Raw genomic sequence first — 20,275 nt, 5'->3', positions numbered from 1 at the left:
GAATTCTGCCTTCTGTCTTCTTTTAACAACCTCTTAGTCTAGAGCGCATAATAGGCCTATACTGGTTTAATTGTACAGGGTGAGATGAAAAAACTGCAACAAAGTCAAACACCTCAATTTTTACATTTTTTTTTTTTAAATTTTATACGAAGAACTGAACCTGCATTTTTATTAAATTTTATTGAATGAAAGCAAAAAAATGTCGGAAATAGCGTCGTATTTAAGGATAAGTTTAGATTATGGCCTTCAAACGGCCAATAAACCGTCACACGCTGCCCGAATGTTGCTCTGCGGTATTTTGACCCATTCCCGACGAAGCACTTGCTTGAGGTGATCGACACTTTGGTATTTTTAAGTGCCAACCTTGCTTTTTGGTGACCATTGTGCGCTGGAAATGAAGCGATGAACCTCATTTTGTAACCATTCTTGGGTGGCGCTTGCTGAGTGCGATGATGCTGAGTCCTGTTGGAATGTCCAAGGTCCGCGGCCAAAATGTTTGCGTGCCCGAGGCTTTAATACAGCTTCCAGAATATGTTCGCTATCACCATGACCGGCGCTTGAGTTCTGGTGGCCAACCGAAGGAGCACATTTTCAGCTGACCTCTTTGGCAAGTAAACAGGATCATTTTGTTTGTTTACAAACTACTGGACAACGAATGTTTTCTCATCGGAGAACACAAAATTCGGCAGTTCACCACTTTCGGCCAAGCGAAGCAACTCTTTAGCTCTTTTGAGTCTATTTCCTTTCTGTTGCGGTGTAAGTTCTTACACTTTTTGGAATTTCAATGGCTTTATTCCGACCTCATTTTTCAATATTTGCCGAATGGAATATTGAGATATGTTTAGCTCACGAGTAATTTTTTGGCCACTGCGACACGGGTTTCGATCAAGTCGCTTCTTTACTTTTCGAACCATTTCTGCTGATTTTGCTGTTATATATGGGACCTATTTCTAAATTTTGACTGATTATCTTCAATTTCAATAGAGTTCGTCCTTGGGTCAAACAAATGGTTTGTGTAAAATTTCATGTGAATCGGGCAATAAATGCGACCTGTATTTTGTTTACAAAAAATACATGGACAGAAGCCATGCATACATCGACTCAGAATGTTATTCGATGCAGATCATCAAAAGGAACTATGGGTCTATCTGGTTTCCTGCTTGTTACAAAAAAAAATGCACATAGACATAATACCCTGACCACCTTGTGGTCTAGGGTATAAAAAGTCCAATAAGCCAGTTCAGGGTAATTATACAGTGTTCACTTAGTTCAGTTAAACTCGAATTTCGTCACAGTATTACATCTACTCATTACCTTTTGAAGGTCTGCTATATATTCGAGATCTGTTGGGGGATTCTTATCCTTAAAAGTGAAACTTTTCTTTATTTTTTATAACCCCTTGCAATTCTGTCCCTCAGCCAAGCAAGAACAAATCCTTTTTTTAACAAATCAAACAATACCTCTTGGGTTAATTTATGCACTTGTCTCAAAACCTTAATCGAACACTTTTTCGATGGTCCTTTTTTGCAAAACATTTATTGGCTTTCAATTGACTTGAAGTTCTCTTTAAATGCTCTTTAGGTTGATTGTTCATATTTTGCTCTCTTGGGCTTATCATGCAAATGCAATGCTCGCTCTCTCTCACTCTCTTTTCAACTCATTGTTGACAAAAGGTGAGGTGAATATTTATGGGGGATATCCTTCAAACACAATGGACAACTGACACTTGTAAGGCAGTCGAAGTTTTCTAGTGCTGTGTTCCGACAGTCTACCGTTAGTCCGTCCTCAGAGTTCAAGCCATTCAGACGTGGTTTAAAACAAAAAAGAGAAAGAAACGACCAAACCAAAGAAACAAACCAAACGTTGAAGTGTGTTTTTATTAGAAGTTAATAAAAAAAAGAAAGCAAACAAAACAACAAAAAAGCAAAGGCAAAAAAAAAACAGAAGAAAGGCAAAAGAAGAAAGTAAATAATATGTGAGAAAAGAAGGAGTGGAAGAAAAGTGAAAGTTGCTAAACAATAACAACAAAACGAAATATAATGCTGGGTCATTAATCCATTTAATGTCCTCCACGGCTCAAAAGAGATATTGGCCAAAGAAAAAAAGAAGAAGTGGTAATGGAAACACATGTGTGTGTGTGTGTGAGTGTGCCAAGAGTGAATAACTTCATCAATAATTTAATTGCGGTTGCAAATACAAAGAAGCAACAACAATCCATACAAGAATATTAAACAACAATTAAAGCAAATGCCATAAATTAGAGAATGAAAGAAAAAAATTAATTAAAACAAACAACAACTTGACAAAAATAATAGAAAAAAATCGGAAAAGAGTTCTGTCATTGTGTTGTGTAATCGTGTAACAAAATACTAACAAAAACAACCAGCAGCAGTTAGATGCCCTCTCCCCCCTTCATTTGAAGATTGAAAGTGAAAGTTGTTGAAACTAAGCCAAGCAAGGATGGAGGAGAGGGGTGGGGGGTGGAGACAAATCAAAGCATGTAACTGGGTGGATTTCAAATGACTCCATTCCAAAAAAAAAATTCCCCTCAAGTGCCAGTCGCCGAAGAAGAAGCAAAAATAGAAGTAGTAATAATTTCTTGTTTGGCGTCAGACGCGGCGGCAGACTATAACGACGACCTCAAAATCAGAGAACAGCAGCAATTTCGTCATTTAAGAGTTTTTTTGTTTTTCGTTCGACTTGAGTTTTGAAGCCATGAAATGGCATAGTTTTTCTTTCAAAATTATTTGGCTTAAAGTTTGTATTTTTAGCCTGGCGTGGTTTGGTCCTCCTTTCATTTACACCATTCCATTTGGGTTTATTGTTGTTATTATTATCTTTGATGACTTAAACTCGTAATCACCCAACTTTGGGTCCTTGATGTCGTCATTAAGTCTCCTAAGAACATTGCTTGTGTGCGTGTGTGTGTATGTATGTATGTATGTTCAACATGCGTACACACACGCACGCACACACATTTACATTTGTATTGGGTTAAATGCTAATGAAGTCAAACAAATAACTGATGGAAAGGCATATTGATAGCTTCGCTTTGGTTGCGAAAATAGTCAAACTCTCAGAAAATTCCAAGAATGCTATTTGTCTGCGTCGTTCGAGTATGCCACGGGTTATTGGCAAATAAAATAAATCATACGCTTGGGTGTTCATTGCCTGTGGTTTCAATTGAAATGCGAAGGAATTCGTGTTGAGTATACGCTCCAATGGCTGAAGTATTTCAGTTGTGATTCAAATAATTTCGATTTTTCCATTGAAAAAATACAAATGCTAGAATTATTTTTAAAAAATTAATTTTGCTTTGAATAGCACTTTAAATGTGAAATTTTTAAATTTGTATCCATAATTTTGAGAAATTTATGCAGGCTTTAGGATCTTATACTAATTGGAAAAGGTCCATTCCAAAGCTTAAAATCAGAGATGCAAACCAGTACTGAACCGATTCGGTTTTGAACCGAAGTAAATATATTCTTGGCCAGCATAAAATGTCGATTTGGCCATATCCTTCCGTTTTTCTCTCCGTCTGTGGAAATCACAATAGCTTTCTCACGAAATGAATTAAATTGATAGAAATTTTACTCAGATGTATAGGTTTTAGGTTCGAAAAATAGTTAGTATTGAAAATGGGTGATATCCTGCAAATTGGTAATTTGTGCTGTCCAGTATGTAGTTAAAATCCTCACATAGAACCGTCCATATAGGTCCAAGTTTTGGTATTTTCCCCACACAATTCTACCTCTCTCCATTCGGAATTTCTACGATTTCGATGCAATTTCCACCGGAATTATTTCAAATTTGAAATTTAGATTTCTTAGTGGGTAGCACTTCCTATGACAGAAAATTATCCATACAAGTCGACATCTTCACATATCCACCATATAATAGTATATTCCGATATTATGCCGATTTGGGCCACATTTTTCAAATAAATTATCCCAAAATGGGTCTTTGGAGTTTTCTTCGCATGGGCTCATATAACTTTTCTACGATATTTGGCATTTTAATAATTGTGCTGCATTTTTATACCTTCAGCCATAGGGCTAGAGAGGGTACATATCATTTGATACGGCCAAAACGTGACTCATAGAAATAACGAATTTAGACCCTAGGTGTCTTTGGACCAAATCCCTTTCAGGATGTTTGGAATCGATCTAGCGATGTCCGTTCGTCCTTTCATCTGTCTGTTTCTCTGGCTGGTGCTTACGATAACTCTCGAAGGGAGTATCCGAATTGATCCAAACTTGGTACATGGTAATAATACATCGGAAATGGACAATATCGGTCCACTCTTTAGGGAACCACCACCACAAAATATCAATATTTTCAAAGAATTTACTGCACAGAAAGAGAAAGGATTTTGTTCCAACTTTACAAATTCTAATACTGGCATCAGTGCTAGGTCAGGTGCGAATATCGGTCCACTCTATCAAGTATCTCCCACGCCAAGGGTCAACATTTTGATTAATTATGATGATGTGATGTAAAAGTCCAATTGTCTTCAAATTTCACACATCCAAATAATTTTATTAATCCAAGGTCTGGTGCCGAGATGGAATGTATCCGTCCACTCTTTCTGGTACCTCCGCCCAAAAAAGTCAAAATTTCAAAAAAAAAAAAACAACAAAAAAATATTTTCTGCACAGAAATAATCCGATTTTGCTCCAATTTTGCAAATTCTAATATTTGCGTCAATTCTAGCTCAGATGCAAAAATAGATAATATCGGTCCACACCATCAAGTGCCTCCACCACAAAGAGTAAACATTTTCAAAAATTATAATTCTTAAAAAATGTGATGTAAGAATCCAATTGTCTTAAAATTTCACACATCCTAATATTTTTATAAACCCACGATGTGGTGTTAATACGGAATACATCGGTCTAAACTTTCTGGTACCTCCCCCACAAAAGGTCAAAATTTTGAATAACCATTAAACTCATAAAACGCGAAATTAATATCGATTCCATACGGACTCGGCAATTAATATTTCTATCAACAAAAGATCTGTTATAAAAAAGGTAGAGATCGGATCATTCTTTATGGTACCTCCCCCACAAAGGGTTAACATTTTTAATAATCAAACCGATCATAAAATCCGAAATAACCATCCTGTTTTCTTTAAATCACACATCACAATATTTTTATTAGGTCTGGTGTGAGGATGGAATATATTGGTCCATTCCTTCTTGTACCTCCCCCACAAAGGGTCAAATTTTGGAATATCCATGAAGCTCATAAAACGCGAAATTAACATCCGATTTCATTCCAGACTTGGTTATACTCAGACCATTTCTTCTGGTACCTCCCCGTCATAGGGTTTAAGATTTTGAAAAACAAAACGCTCAAGGAAAGCGAAATAAATATCCAACTCTCTTCAAATTTCACGCATCCAAATATTTTCGCTGAAGTAGGATCTGTTATGAAGATGATATATATCTGCGAACCCCTTCTGGCACCTCACCCACAAAGGGTCACAATTTTCAATACAATTTTTTATCTGTCATAACTTGCGAAACAAGTCAGCGATACTTTAAAACTTGCTATATCTGAATATTTCTCCCAACCAGAAACTTGAGATGAATTTGGAATTCATGATTTCGCATAAAATAAAGTTGGGACACTTAGTACACAATTCCAAAACCATCTTCATTTATCGAATTTACTTTCCAACCTCGATTCTAATACCAAATTTCAAATTTATAGCTATATCCCTTGACATAATACCAAATGGTATTATTTTACAAGTTTACAAGTTTTTGCTATGAGAGATAAATATTGAAAATTGTACCACTATGTGGTGGAGGTTCTCCATAGGTAGGGCGATATCGTCCACATTCGCTCCTGAACTAGCAATGATACTTTTATTGGGATGTACAAAGTTTTATGATCTGATTTTGTTGTATTAGGAAAATCTTTTCTTTACAATTTGATATTTTGTGGGGTAGGAGGGAGTGGGCCCTAATTTAAGTTCTTCATCAATATCTTTCGGCGGGAGTTCCATTTTATTGGGTGAATTCAAAATATATTTTGACAGAAAACTTGGTTGTCAGATGGTCTTCTTGGTCGACCTTATATAGGCCTTGATGAGTACAAGTTTTGGCACAAATGCCCTATTACTGCACAAGCCTTTTTCAGATGTTTAAAAATTTGTGGAAATTGTCAGAAATTATTATTTTTTTTTTTTAAAAAGTGAAAGACCGCCTATCCAAAATTGTTAAATATGGATCCATTATATCTCTCATAAATTGATACGGACTTAATATTCGTATTTTACAGGTCCGAGACACTTTATTTTTTATGGGTTTCTTTGTGCCTGATTTTTGCTACAAAATAATCAAACACTCTGTATTGCATTCTTCCATTTTCCTATGATCCATCATAAAATTCACCCCCTTTCCATTTTCTCTATTACATAATGCTTATTTAATTACAATCACAAATTCCAATATTTTATTAAATCACAACTGTAAATAACGAAATGTAATTTTTCAATTATTGATTCAAATGTCAAAGATAAAAAACCAAAAAAAAAATAAAAATAAAAACTTACATAATTATTGATAAGGTTTTAATGTCACTACCGATTGAGTAATACAATTTGCCATTTAATGTCAATATGTATTTGGAATTTAACCATTAAATATTCATACTCACACATATGTATGTATTAATACGTATGTATTCATGTCCATTACATCCATTTGGTGATATTTAAAAAGAAACGTTTCATTTGTCAGTGATTGGATGGTAATTTAATTTCATTTCAGAAGCATTTAATCAACGTTTGTGGTTGCAAGCGTTGTTAAAGAAAGAACAACATGCTTTGCGAAGATTGCCAGGAGAGAAAAATAAATTTACAATTTTCGAAAAATATAATTAAAATTGGAAAGTTCAAAAATTCAATGAATTTTTGAAAGGAAATGGATATTTGATATATTATTTATAATTTGGTAACTTTATCTTTGAAATATTCCTAATAAAATTCATTTTTATCTGCATTTGAGGAAATGTTCTAAAACAAGTAAAATAGTATCAGTCAGGTTTTACCGACAGATTTATACCCCCAACCTTGGATTATGATTATTCAAACTGTTGACTCTTTATGGGGGAGGTTCCGAAGCCATTGGCCAATATTGACCAATTCGTATGTGACCTAAGACTGATATAAATATTACAACATGACAGATTTGGACTATATAGACTACTTCCTATAATTTAAATGAGATTTGTGCAAATTTTTGGAAAATGTGGAAATGTGCGAAGGGTAACAGATATAGCGGACCGAAGTATTCCATTTTCATACTTCATCTAATAATGATAACAAAATTGGAAGATTTATATCCAATTTTATAAGAAATCATAAATTCCAGATTTCTGGTTAAGAGATAAGAATATTATAAAAAGTTAAGAATTGTCCTTTATAGAAGTTTTTGGAACCGTCATTCAATTGTCAATTTTGCTCTCTTTTTTTGGTTAATTTGTTTAATGGTTATTTTTAAATAAGACTTTCAAGATTAAGGATATTATAATTAATTTAGAGTAGTCTTGTATAGAAGTTCTTGGAACCGTCCATAGCCCTATGGGTTACTATATTATAGGTTAATATACAAATTGAAAATAAATAAAAAATAACTAAAAATACTTAGATATAGAACAGTGTTGGCTTTGTTTGTTCGGGATACCATAGTATTTTGTTGTAGCAAAATGGTCAGGCTTAATCCCTTTATTGTTGTTTTTATAAAAATAACGTTTTTTTTTTGTGTTAGATATAGCAAGTTGTAAAGAATCGCCAACATGTTTCGCAAGTTATGTCAGATATAAGTTGTGGAAATTGTGACACTTTGTGGGTGAGGTACCAGAAGGGGTTGGCAGATATCTATCATCTTCACAACAGATCTTGTGTTAGCAATAATGATTAGATGTGTGAAATTTGAAGAGAGTTTGAAGCTTATCTCGCTTTCTTTCAGCGTTTTGTTTTTCAAAATCTTGAAGCCTATGTGGGTGAGGTACCAAAAAAATGGTTCGATCTCTACCATCTTTTTAAGAGATCTTGTGTTGATAGAAATATTGAGAAGTACCAAATCTGAATTGAGTCGGATAATAATTTCGCGTTTTATGAACATTATGGATACACAAAATGTTGATCCTTTGTGGGGGAGGCACCAGAAGCAGTAGACCGATCTATTCCATCTTCACAGCAGATCTTATGTTAGTAGAAAAAATGGTATCTATGAAATATTAAGAAAACCGGATGCTTATTTCGGATTCTATGATCGTTTTTCGGAATGGAATCGGATGTTAATTTCGCATTTCATGGACACTGAATATATTGATCCTTTGTGGGGGAGGTACCAGAAGGAGTGGATCGACATATTGCATCTTCACACCAGACCTTGAGTTAATAAAAATATTGCAATGTGTGTAATTCGAAGAGAATCGGATGCTTATTTCCCATGTTATGATCGTTTTGCTTATTCATAACTTTGACCCTTTGTGGGAGAGGTACCAGAAGAAATGGTCTGATCTGTACCATATTTATAACAGATCTTGTGTTGATGGAAATATTGAGATGTGTCAAGTCTGAATGGAATCAGGTGTTAATTTCGTGTTTTATGAGATTCATGAATATTCGAAATTTTGGCCCTTTGTGGGGCAGGTACCAGAAGGAGTGGACCGATATATTCCATCTTCAAACCAGACCTTTGGTTAATAAAAATATGGTGATTTGTTTATAATTTGAAGACAATCGGACACTTACATCACATTTTATAAGAGTTTTAAATATACAAAATTTTGACCCATTGTGGGGGAGGTACTTTTTGGAGTCGACCGATATTGTCCATCTACGCACCTGACCTAGAACTGATGCAAATATTAGGATATGCAAAGTTTGTGCAAAATTCAGACTATCCTTTCTCTTTCTGTGCATGGTTCGAAAAGTAAAGAAGCGACTTGGTCGAAACCCGCGTCGGAGTGGCCCAAAAATGGCTCGTGAGCTGAAGTCTATCGCAATATCCCATTCGGCAAATATTAAAAAATGAGCTCGGGTTAAAGCCATTGAATTTCCAAAAAGTGCAAGAACTTACACCGCAACAGAAAGAAAATAAACTCAAAAGAGCTAAAGGTTTGCTTCGCTTGGCCGAAAGTGGTGAACTAGCGAATTTGGTTTTCTCCGTTGAGAAAACATTGTAAACAAACAAAATGATCGTGTTCACTTGCCAAAGAGGTCAGCTGAATCTGTGCACCTTCGTTTGGCCACCAGAACTCAAGCGCGGCCATGGTGATGGTGTGGGCCGCCATAACAGCCAATTGTCGCTTTCCGCTCATATTAATCGACTGTGGCATCAGAATAAATGCCGAATATTATAGCGAAAATATTCTGAAGGCTGTATTAAAGCCTTGGGCACGCAAACATTTTGGCCGCAGACCTTGGACATTCCAACAGGACTCAGCACCATCGCACTCAGCACTCGCCACCCAAGAATGGTTACAAAATGAGGTTCCTCGCTTCATTTCCAGCGCACAATGGCCACCAAAATCTTCGGATACCAATCCCTCCGACTATTGAGTCCGGAGTATTTTGGAAAGTAAGGTTGTCACTAAAAAATACCAAAGTGTCGATCACCTCAAGCAAGCGCTTCACCTGGAATGGGCCAAAATACCGCATAGCAACATTCGGACAGCGTGTGACGGTTTTATTGGCCGTTTGAAGGTCATAATTCATGCCAAAGGTTACCAATTCGAACAAATCTAAACTTATTCTAAAATTTGATGCTATTTCCGATATTTTTGGCTTTCATTCAATAAATTTTGAAGAAAAATGTAGAAATTATGGCGTTTGACTTTGTTGCAGTTTTTTTTATCTCACCCTGTAATATTACGATGTACCAAGATTAGATCAAATTGGATACTTGCTTCGAGAGGTATCGTGCGCACCAGTCGTCTGACTGGATAGACAGACGGACGGACGGACATCGCTAGATCGACTCCAAATGTTGGTCTGATTTGGTCCAAAGAGACCTAAGGTCTAAAACCGTTATTTCCATGAGACACGTTTTGGCCGTATCAAATGATATAAACCCTCTGTAGCCATATGGCTTGGGGTATAAAAAACTGCATGAAAAAACCTCGATTTAGTCTTCGGAAAATATCCTCAAATGTCCTGTTTTTATACGTCTGCTGCAGCTACGTTTTTTTAACACTTCAACTTTCACGACTGGCACTTTAAAGTATTTTTATTGGCAATAAAAATACAAAAAAACATTACCATAATCTCTTTGAGAGGCATTAACAAAAAAATGGTATTCAATTAATTGAAATCAATTATTGAATTAATTAATTTATGCAAATTGCAAAACCATTTCTCTTTCAGTCACTCTCTATTCTGGAAGAATGAGTAGCAGTTAAAACAAAACGAAAAACAAAAACAAATAAAAAAATTGCAAACTTTGGAAAGGCTGGCCGGCTGGTGGAATGGGTTGGCATAAATAAATAAATAAATAATTGAATTAAAAAAATGTTATACTGAAATTAAACAAAGCCAACTATATAAACCAAAATACAGTAATAAAACAACAAGAAATCCTTAATTAAAACGAAAAAGATAAAAAAACGAAACAAAACTAAAATTCGAAATCAGCTTTAGCAGCGGCAACAACATTTTGCAGCCTGTCAACTAATCGGCTTTAAAATTAACAAAAAAGAAATGAACAAAAAATAAACTCCAGCATTTTCGTGTTGTGAAGGATAATAACCACAAAACAACAGCAACTAAAAAAACAACAATAGCTCAACCACTAACCAAAGGAATAACAACAGAAAATTGGTGCGTAAATGTTTTACGTTTTCTCTATTTTTTTCTTTTTTTTTTTAGAAAATATTCAATTTTGTCATTATCCTTGTCTTGAGAGAGAGCGAGTGTGAGTGTGTTCATGTGTTTGCATTTGTATAGTTGGCTTATTGTTGACGTTTTTATGGCCATAACATACACACACATGCAAACATGAAAACATACGTTCTCAAGTGCACACACACACTCGCTCGCTCTCTCACACTACTCACTTAAAAAAGTGTTTCTATTTTTCTTTTCTTGACTTCTTAAATGGCTTTTTTCCATATTCTTCTTTTTTCTCGTTTTTCCTTTTCATTCCTGTGTGGGGCTGTGCTATTCGCCCGTTTTGTGTTGTTTTGTTTGTATGATTTTGTATGTGTGTGTGTCTTTGGTTTTTGTTTTTCTTATGTCTGAGAATCCCTGTGTTGCCCTTGTCGTTGTTGTTTTATTTCGTGTTTTTTTTTTTCATTTTTACAGTTATTACATTTAATGTATTGGTATTTTTGGTGTAATTTTTTTTATTCTTTTTATATAAAACAGTGGCTCAAAGTAATACAAATTTATGGAAATTTTTTAATCTTATTATTTAGGAAATATTTTTCTAGTTCTTGATTCCTTGAAAAAATATTCTTACAAATCTTATAATGCTTGAGAAAATCTGATGGTGTTTTGGAGAATATTCTTAAAAATCCCATATTTCATAGAGAGAGAGAGAGAGAGAGAGAGAGAGTGAGGAGCCAGAATTGCATCTCTTCACTACTCATCTATAAACTCTTGAGAAAATAATTATAGAAGTTCCGCCGTTGTATAAAACTCCTTGGAACATATTTTTAAAATATTGTCTGTCCTGAAGAAAATATTCTTGAAAAAATCAAATCATTCAAAAAATCTTGTGAATCAAGGCGTGCTTGAGGAATTATTGCTGAAACTCATATGATTGTAAATCTGCCTCTCCTATGAAATTTTGAAAATATTAGATTATAAATCTTGTGAAGTTTCTAAAACGCTTATCTCCAAATAAGCATTTGAGCAAAAGTCCTTGAGAAAATATTCTTTAAAATCCACAATCAAGAGACTGATAGTCTGAGAAAGTATATTTAGAAAACTATTCCTGTGAATCTAAAATTCCTTGAATATTCTTAAACAAGTATGAAAAGCAGCTAAGTTCGGAAGGGCCAAACTTTTAAAGCCCTCCACCATTCGGAAGGAAATTGAAAATTAAAAAAAAAAAACCCTTCGAAAAATGCCGCTCAAATTAAAACCTTTATATGGGCGCTTTACAAAGACGTGGTGCCGGATAAGCCAATTTGTTGTGATGAGCTGTAGTAACTATTCCGAACTTCAAATACGAAATTTGACGCAATTCCCGTCAATTATGTCGCGAAAATATTAAAAATATCGAATAAAGGGAGGTATTGTTGTATGGGGGGCTATACTAAAACGTAGACCTATATAGACAATTCCCTTCCAGGGGGTAAAGCACTCAGGAGGAACTCCTTAGATTATCAGACCACTGAAAAATGTGGTTAAATCATCCAAATACCGAATATCGGGGGCGGGACGCCATTGTATGGGGTCATACGATATCATGGACCTATATTAACATTTCTTTTTCAGGGGGTAAAGTGCTTACCGAGAACACCTTGTGTGGATTTTCAGACTATTCCATTGAAAAATGTGGCTAAAATCATACAAATAACGAATATCAGGGGATGGGGCGCCATTGTATGGGGGCTATATCCTATAGCATCATGGACCTATATAAACAATTATCTTTCAGGGGGTAAAGTACTTACAGCGAACTTCTTGCGTAGAATTTCCCACAATGCCATTGAAAAAATGTGGCTAAAATCATACAAATACCGAATATCAGGGGATGGGGCGCCATTGTATGGGGGCTATATCCTATAGCACCATGGACCTATATTAACAATTATCTTTCAGGGGGTAAAGTACTTACAGCGAACTGCTTGCGTAGAATTTCCGACAATGCCATTGAAAAAATGTTGCTAAAATCATCAAAATACCGAATATTGGGGTAGACCATTGTATGGGGGCTATATGATATCGTGGACATATATGGACAATTCTCTTCCAGGGGATAAATTACTCACGAGGAACTCCTTGTGTAGAATTTCAGACATTTCCATTTGAAAATTAAAATACAGAATATCAGGGTACCGTTATATGGGGGCTATACGATATCGTGGACCTAAATAGATAATTCTCTTCGAGGGGATAAAGTATTCACAAAGAATTTCTTGCGTAGAAATTCAGACATTTTCATTGACAAATATTGCTAAAATCCTGAAAATACCGAATATCGGACGTTATATGGGGCTATACGATATCGTGGACCGATATAGTTAATTTTAATTAGCATGATTGCAACAGACGGATGGACGGACGGACAGGGCTAAATCGTATTTGAATTAAACGCTGATCAAGAATATATATACTTTGTTGGGTCTAATTTTTTTTCGATGAGTTACAAACGGAATTACGAACTTAATATACTCTCTATACTATGTATGGTGGAGGGTATACAAATAATTGCCCAGGAAAATCTCCTTCAAAATCTCATAGTTGTAACTCATGGAGTTCTTAGATAAAGATCAGAAAACTCCCTAAAAATCCACGAATATGCCCTAGAATCCCCATGAAATTCAAAAAAAATCCAAGAATTTCTGGGTCAATTTTATGAAAAATTTGGGAATTATAATTTTTGACTTGATTTAAAAATCCTTAAGAAAATCTTGCCAAAAATTCATAATTATAGCTTTTTGAAAAGTTCATAATTTTTGCTGTTAGAGTCCTTCAGAAAGTTATCTGAAAAAAACGATTATGTATCAGATTTTTTTTTTTTTTGATAAGGCCAAGATTCTAACTGGAACTTACCATCTGTATTAATGGTTTTAATACTGATTCGATTGCAAGATTTTAACAATATTTATTTTTTAAGATTATCTCCTTCATATTCTAAAAATAAAAAATGTCCTTACTTTGAGCCACTGTACCCATTGTATCTGTGTATTTGTGTAATGTTCTATTGGCTGGTGGTTTGTTGGATGCTGCTGCTGCTCCTCCGTTCATTACTGGCTGATGGTTGATGCTGGCGTCTGTCTGTAAGAAAACACTCATTTCTTTCGTTTGTCTATCTGTCTAACTGTCTGTTTGTTTGTTTGTAGGTAATAATAACACACAAAATATATTTCAACGCACACAACAAAAGAAAAAAAAGAGAAACAAAAATATATATAATTTGCATGTTTTAGTATTATTTGTTGAATGTTTTATTTCTTCTTCTGCTTTCTATCTTTGCTTCTTTTAGTTGTAACATTAAGCCATTTAAATAGCATAGTTCATGTGTTGAATATTAAATGTTGTATGTTCCGGAATTAAGTAATTTATGAAGGAAGTTATGTAAATGTATTTTATGGCTTGGGGAAATATTTTGGCAATGAATATCATATCCCCCAAAAGTATGCAGTGGTTTTATTGAAAGCCATTGATTTTTGTATATTTTGTGGGATGAGAAGAATACGAATTGTTTGTTGGGAACTAAGTGATCTCAAATGGGTTCGATCTGAGCGTAAAATACATGAAAATAAAAGTCTGTTACAGTCTAAACATTTATCTCAAAATAAGTTCCCAAGAAAGCGATTTCTAAGGGTTTATTAAAAATTTTCTTGACTAACTCCATGCTATATATGGTGGAGAGTATAAAAATAAATGTTTATATTTTTAGTCGATCGCCCAAATTCCTTTGAAAAAAAAAAATATATTAAATGAATACGTATTTCCCCCATATAACGGCACCTACCGATATTCGGTATTTTAATGATTTTAGCCACATTTTTCAATGGAATTGTCTAAAAATCCACACAAGGAGTTCCTTCTGAGTACTTTAGCCCCTGGAAGAGAATTAGGTCTCCATATAAAGGTACTCTCGATATTCGGTATTTTGAAGATTGTAGCCAAACTTTTCAATGAAATTGTCTGAAAATCCTCAAAAGTATTTCCTTCTTCTCAATTCACACCCTGGAAAAGTATTGTCCATATAGGTCCACGTATCTCCCATATGACGGTACCTCCCTATATTCAGTATTTTGATGATTTAAGCTACATTTTTCAATGGAATTGTCTCAAAATACATACTTGAAGTTCCTGCTAAGCACTTTACCACCTGGAAGAGAAATGTCTATATAGGTCCACGATACCATATAGCCCACTTACAGTGGAACACCCCGATATTCGACATTTTGACGATTTTAGGGACATTATTCACCAGAGTTGTTTCAAATTTCGTATTTAGAAGTCGTAATGGGAACTACAGGGTAAGATAAAAAAACAGCAACAAAGTCAAACGCCATAATTTCTAAATTTTATTGAATGAAAGCAAAAAATATCGAAAATAGCATCATATTTTACAATAAGTTTAGATTGTTCGAATCTATCGCCTTTGGCACGAATTATGGCCTTCAAACGGCCAATAAAACCGTCACACTCTGCCCACCCGAATGTTGCTCTGCGGTATTTTGTCCCATTCCCGCGAGCGCTTGCTTGAGGTGATTGACACTTTGGTATTTTTTTAGTGCCAAGCTTGCTTTCCAAAATACTCCAGACTCTGTAGTCCAACTGATTAGTATCCGGAGATTTTGGTGGCCATTGTGCGCTGGAAATGAAGCGAGGAACCTAATTTTGTAGCCATTCTTGGGTGCCGCGTGCTGAGTGCGATGGTACTGAGTCCTGTTGGAATGTCCAAGGTCTGCGGCCCCAATATTTTTAAACATAAATTTCTTTTTATAAATTTCCATCCACCAAAGAAAGAAGTTTTTTTTTTCAAAATATTCCAAAGAGAGACATCTATACTTCGCCTCCTATAATAATTACTATTTAACTGCATAATTTTAATTCCCCAATTTTGTAATAGTCTAAAATTGGAGAATTAAAAAAAATTAAAAATTAATTAAACAAAAATATTCTAAATATGCTATTCACAGTTAAGTCTATTGCCAAAAGCTTTTAAAAGTTTTTTTCTCCCCCAACCACTTTAAATAGCTTTTATTAAAATCATATCCAAGAGGACTTCTTAACATTACCCAGACGCATAATTCATTATCCGCAGATACTTTCACAAAAAGAAAATATACCACCACAAATAATATTAAAAGTGTGCTCAAACAAATGTAATTCCTTGAAAACAAACATCACTTAATAATATGTAGCTTTTCAACAAATTATTCCCGGCACATTAATTAGTCATAATTATCCTTATAAATGCCTGTGGAGACATGACAAGGCATCGAGAGGGCGAAAAAACGCAAAACAAAAAGACGAGGAATGAAAGAAATAATGCTTCGTTGATATTTAATCAGTCTAATTAGAAACCAAAAGGAAGAAATATGACAGAGAGAAAGAGAGAGAGAGACTGAGAGACATAAACATAAATTATTAGATGGCCAGAAGAGCACAAGCTGGAGAGAAGAATGTTGAACAGATGTTTGATAATAAATATGAACTTTCCTGAATGTTAATTAGAAGATATATAAACAACAACAAGAAAAAGAAAAATAAAATGAAAATGTATAATTTCTATTTGCTGTCTCTAAATCGTGGAAATGAATGTCTCAATTGGAAAGTGAAACGTGCAATGCATAGCTAACGGTCATACAGTCTGGCAAAGAAAAATAGCAGTGGAATTAATTAATTCAGAAAATGAAAGGGAGAATATGCTATATTCAATGACGTTTATAGAAAATTTTACAAAAAATACAAGTTAAAAAGCAGAAAGGCCGGGACGAACTTTGAATGCCCTCCACAATTTGGAACGAATTTGGAAATTTTCAAAAACAAAAAAAATAAATAAATAAATAAAAATAAAATAACTTCCATTTAAAAATGCTGTTAAAATCTTAAAAATACCAAATATAAACTATACGACGACGAAGAACTGCAACCAACTTCAGACTGCTGTAATTTCTAAGCCACTCGCCCAACAGCTGTTAAAATTATTCCAATGACAACTCAATATATTGTTTACAAGCGTACAAATCGTACTCATCCTATTTACTTGTTTATTAAAATCCACGATTTCTTCGAGATGTCCTTGATATATATTTAGATAAGAAATTTTCGACTTTCTAAGGTATATCCTTGTTAAATCCTGTTTAATAAAAAATTCCAATATTTCCTTATGGATGAAGATCCACGATTTTTTTTTTTAATTTTTTAATAAAATAATCCAGGATTCCTTTTCAATTTTTAGTTAAAAAATCAAGATTTTCTTCGAGATATCTTTGGGAAAGCCATAATTTCCACACCATGAAAATATGTCCCACATTTAAAGAAACAGTAATTACATAAAATTCCATTTAAATTTACACTTTAAAAACTATGATTATTGCAATGAAAAAGGCAGCAACAACAACAAATAAAAAAACAAGAAACATGCAGTGTCCATAAGTGCGTGTCAACATTGAATGTGTGCCACATATGGGCCAACATGTTCGATACTTTTTTATTCCATGATTGCAAATAAAAGACCAGTGGCACAGTGGGGGAAATGTCCTTAAAAATCTATCCTTCTCTGAGACAAAAAAAAAAAAAAAACAAATAATATATTATACGTTATAAATTATATATGTCTAGCAAGTGGGCACTACTAAATTTTCAGACTTTCAAGGTTTTAAATTTTTTTCAAGTATTTCCTTTTTCGGAAGGAATAATAGAACAATGTTTAAATTTACTGAGGCGGTTATTCATAAAATCATTGCACAATGGACCGATATCCAAATTTTCCTGTCGAAACTATATCAAAGTCTCCCTTTATGTAAACCCTAGACCATTTCCAAATTTAGTAATATTTGGTACTCATATCCAAAACAACATCTACATCTCTCCATCCAACAACAGTGATCCAAAATAAGTACCATTTATTACTTTTCGAACAATTTTAGTACGCATTTCCAACCCCATCTTTAAATCTCAACCTCAGATATATCAAATTTCATAATTTTAGTAGCCATTTGCCAACAGTTGTTTAAATATATAAGATTTCATGGTTTCAGATCTACTCCTTCACCAAATACGAAATTTAGTACCACCCAGTACTTTTTGAACAATGTTCCAAAACCACTTTCACATCTTAAGCGCAAACACCAACAGTCACATTTATATCAAATTTCAGGATTTCAGTTCTGTAATTTCCCCCTTTACCAAATTAAGTACCATTCAGTACTTTTCGTACAATTATAGTATTGCTTTTCGAAACAACCTCTATATGTCCAGGCTATACATAAAAGCGAGTCCATTATCAAATATCAAGCACTATCTGTCCACACAATACAATGGTACACCCAATGGTACCGAATATAGTAAAGTGGTACTTTTTGTGCACTTGTAGCACACATTTCCAAAATCCCCTCCATATCTTAACCACCGACACCAACATAAAATTATATAAATTTTCAATTTTTTTCATTCAACTCAATACCAAATGTAGTACTATTTAGTATTTTTGGTACAATTAATGCACACATTTCTAAAATCACCTCCAAATCTCAATCCAAGATACCAACAGAGACCTCAATATTAAATTTCGGGATTCCAGCTCTATTCCTTCACCCTATGCCAAAAATACTACCATTTAGTTCTTTTCGTACACTTACAGTACACATTTCCGAAACGATCCCCATATGTCCATGTTGCACATGAACAGCGACCATAATACCAAATTTCTGATTCCAAGCACTATCTGTTCACCCAATATTAAATTGAACTAAATCTACCACCAACAGGGACCCCAATACAAAATTTCAAAATTCCAGCCTCATCCGATCACATTCACACACTCCAAAGACATCTTTATATATTAAACTTTTCTACCTTGATTCTCATATCAAATTTCAAGATTTTTAACTCTATCCGTTCACATAATACCAAATGGTACCATTTTAGAAGTTTAATACCATTTTAGAACTTTTCGTAACCTTAAAGTTCGAATTCCCCAAAAACCCTTGGGTACATCTATCCTGCACTCCTTCATTGAATCTCAATCCAAATTTCAGCATTCTAGCTCATTCCGTTTGTAGAATATGAAGTATTTCATTTTTAGTACATTATAGCACTTTTCGTAAGCTTTCAGTACAAATTAAAAAAAAAAAAAACAAAAACAAGTAAAAAACCTGTAATTTCTGCCGGATCGAACTTTAAATACCCTCCTCCATTTGAAAATAATTTGGCAAGCTAAAATCATCAAAATATAGGGAGGTGTCGTTGTATGGGGGCTATACGAAGACTTGAACCTGCACGGTCAATTTTCTGTCATAGGATCCATTACGAACTTTAAATACCAAATTTGAAACAATTCCGTCAACAATGTCGCTAAATTCATCAAAATACCGAATATCGGGGAGTTCCGTTATATGGGGGCTATACGAAGACGTGAACAGACAATTTTCTGTCATAATATCCATTACGAACTTCAAATACCAAATTTGAAACATTTCCAAAATTTGAAACAAATTTGAAACATTTCCGGTAAATAATGTCTCTTTAATCGCTAAAATGCCGAAAATGGGGAGGTACTACTATATGGGGGCTATACCAAAACGTGAACCTACATGGTCCATTTTCAATACCAAAGGTCCTGCAGACATAATATACATTTGAGTAAAATATTATCAACCTACTTCATTTCGTTCAGTAGCTAGAGTGATAGACGGACGGACATCGCTAAGTCGACATAGAAATTTATGCTGATCAAGAATATATATACTTTGTGGGGTCTAAAATGTATATTTCGAGGTGTTAGGAACGGAAGTCTACGTGTGGAGGCGTGTGAGAAGGCAGAGTTTTTATATCCTCCACCATAGTATGGATGGTATATTAAGTTACCATCCATACTATGGTGGAGAATATAAAAACTCTGCCTTCTCACACGCCTCCTCACCAAGACTGACCCTCATGATAAATTTCAAAATTCTAACTTCAGCCGTTTCGTCTGGCCAGGTGGTCTCCTTAAAACAATCCTAACATATGCCGCACATTTTCCGCATATTCAAATATGAAATATTTATAAAGAAATAAAATAAACCAAACAACATTTAAGGTTATGTTTACAAAATGAATATTAAAATATTTTCGTAAGCCCCCCATGGTTATGCACCAACACACACATATATATCAATATATACAGGTGTGAGAAAAATAGTCTTGTAAATGTCCTATAAATGTGTTGTGTACGAACGTCCATAGAAATATGGGATTTTTTGTTGCTGTTGTTGCTTTTCTTGCCTTTGGTTGGTCTTTTTTTTGTTTTTTTTTTTTTGCATATCAGTGCGTTTTTATGTTCCATATGGCCATAAATCCACTGCAATACAATTTTCATGTAGCCAAGTTGAATGCTGGGCCGAGCCGAGACATGAC

The 20,275-nt window shown here is 34.4% G+C and overlaps 1 protein-coding gene across 3 annotated transcripts in view; it reads left to right on the top strand.

The window, feature by feature from the left end:
* The first annotated feature begins 1,754 nt into the window (after positions 1 to 1,754).
* LOC101894639 (uncharacterized) overlaps positions 1,755 to 20,275 on the top strand; it is a 101,410-nt gene continuing 82,889 nt past the window's right edge. For all 3 annotated transcript variants that reach the window (XM_059118145.1, XM_059118146.1, XM_059118144.1), the window contains exons 1-2: positions 1,755 to 2,114; positions 10,388 to 10,840. The gene's annotated coding sequence lies outside the window, so the exon portion shown is untranslated. The remainder of the gene's footprint in view (positions 2,115 to 10,387; positions 10,841 to 20,275) is intronic.

This window comes from Musca domestica, unplaced genomic scaffold (genome assembly GCF_030504385.1).
Source record: "Musca domestica strain aabys unplaced genomic scaffold, Musca_domestica.polishedcontigs.V.1.1 12, whole genome shotgun sequence".
Taxonomy (NCBI): domain Eukaryota; kingdom Metazoa; phylum Arthropoda; class Insecta; order Diptera; family Muscidae; genus Musca; species Musca domestica.
This window is presented reverse-complemented; position numbering and strand designations above follow the sequence as displayed.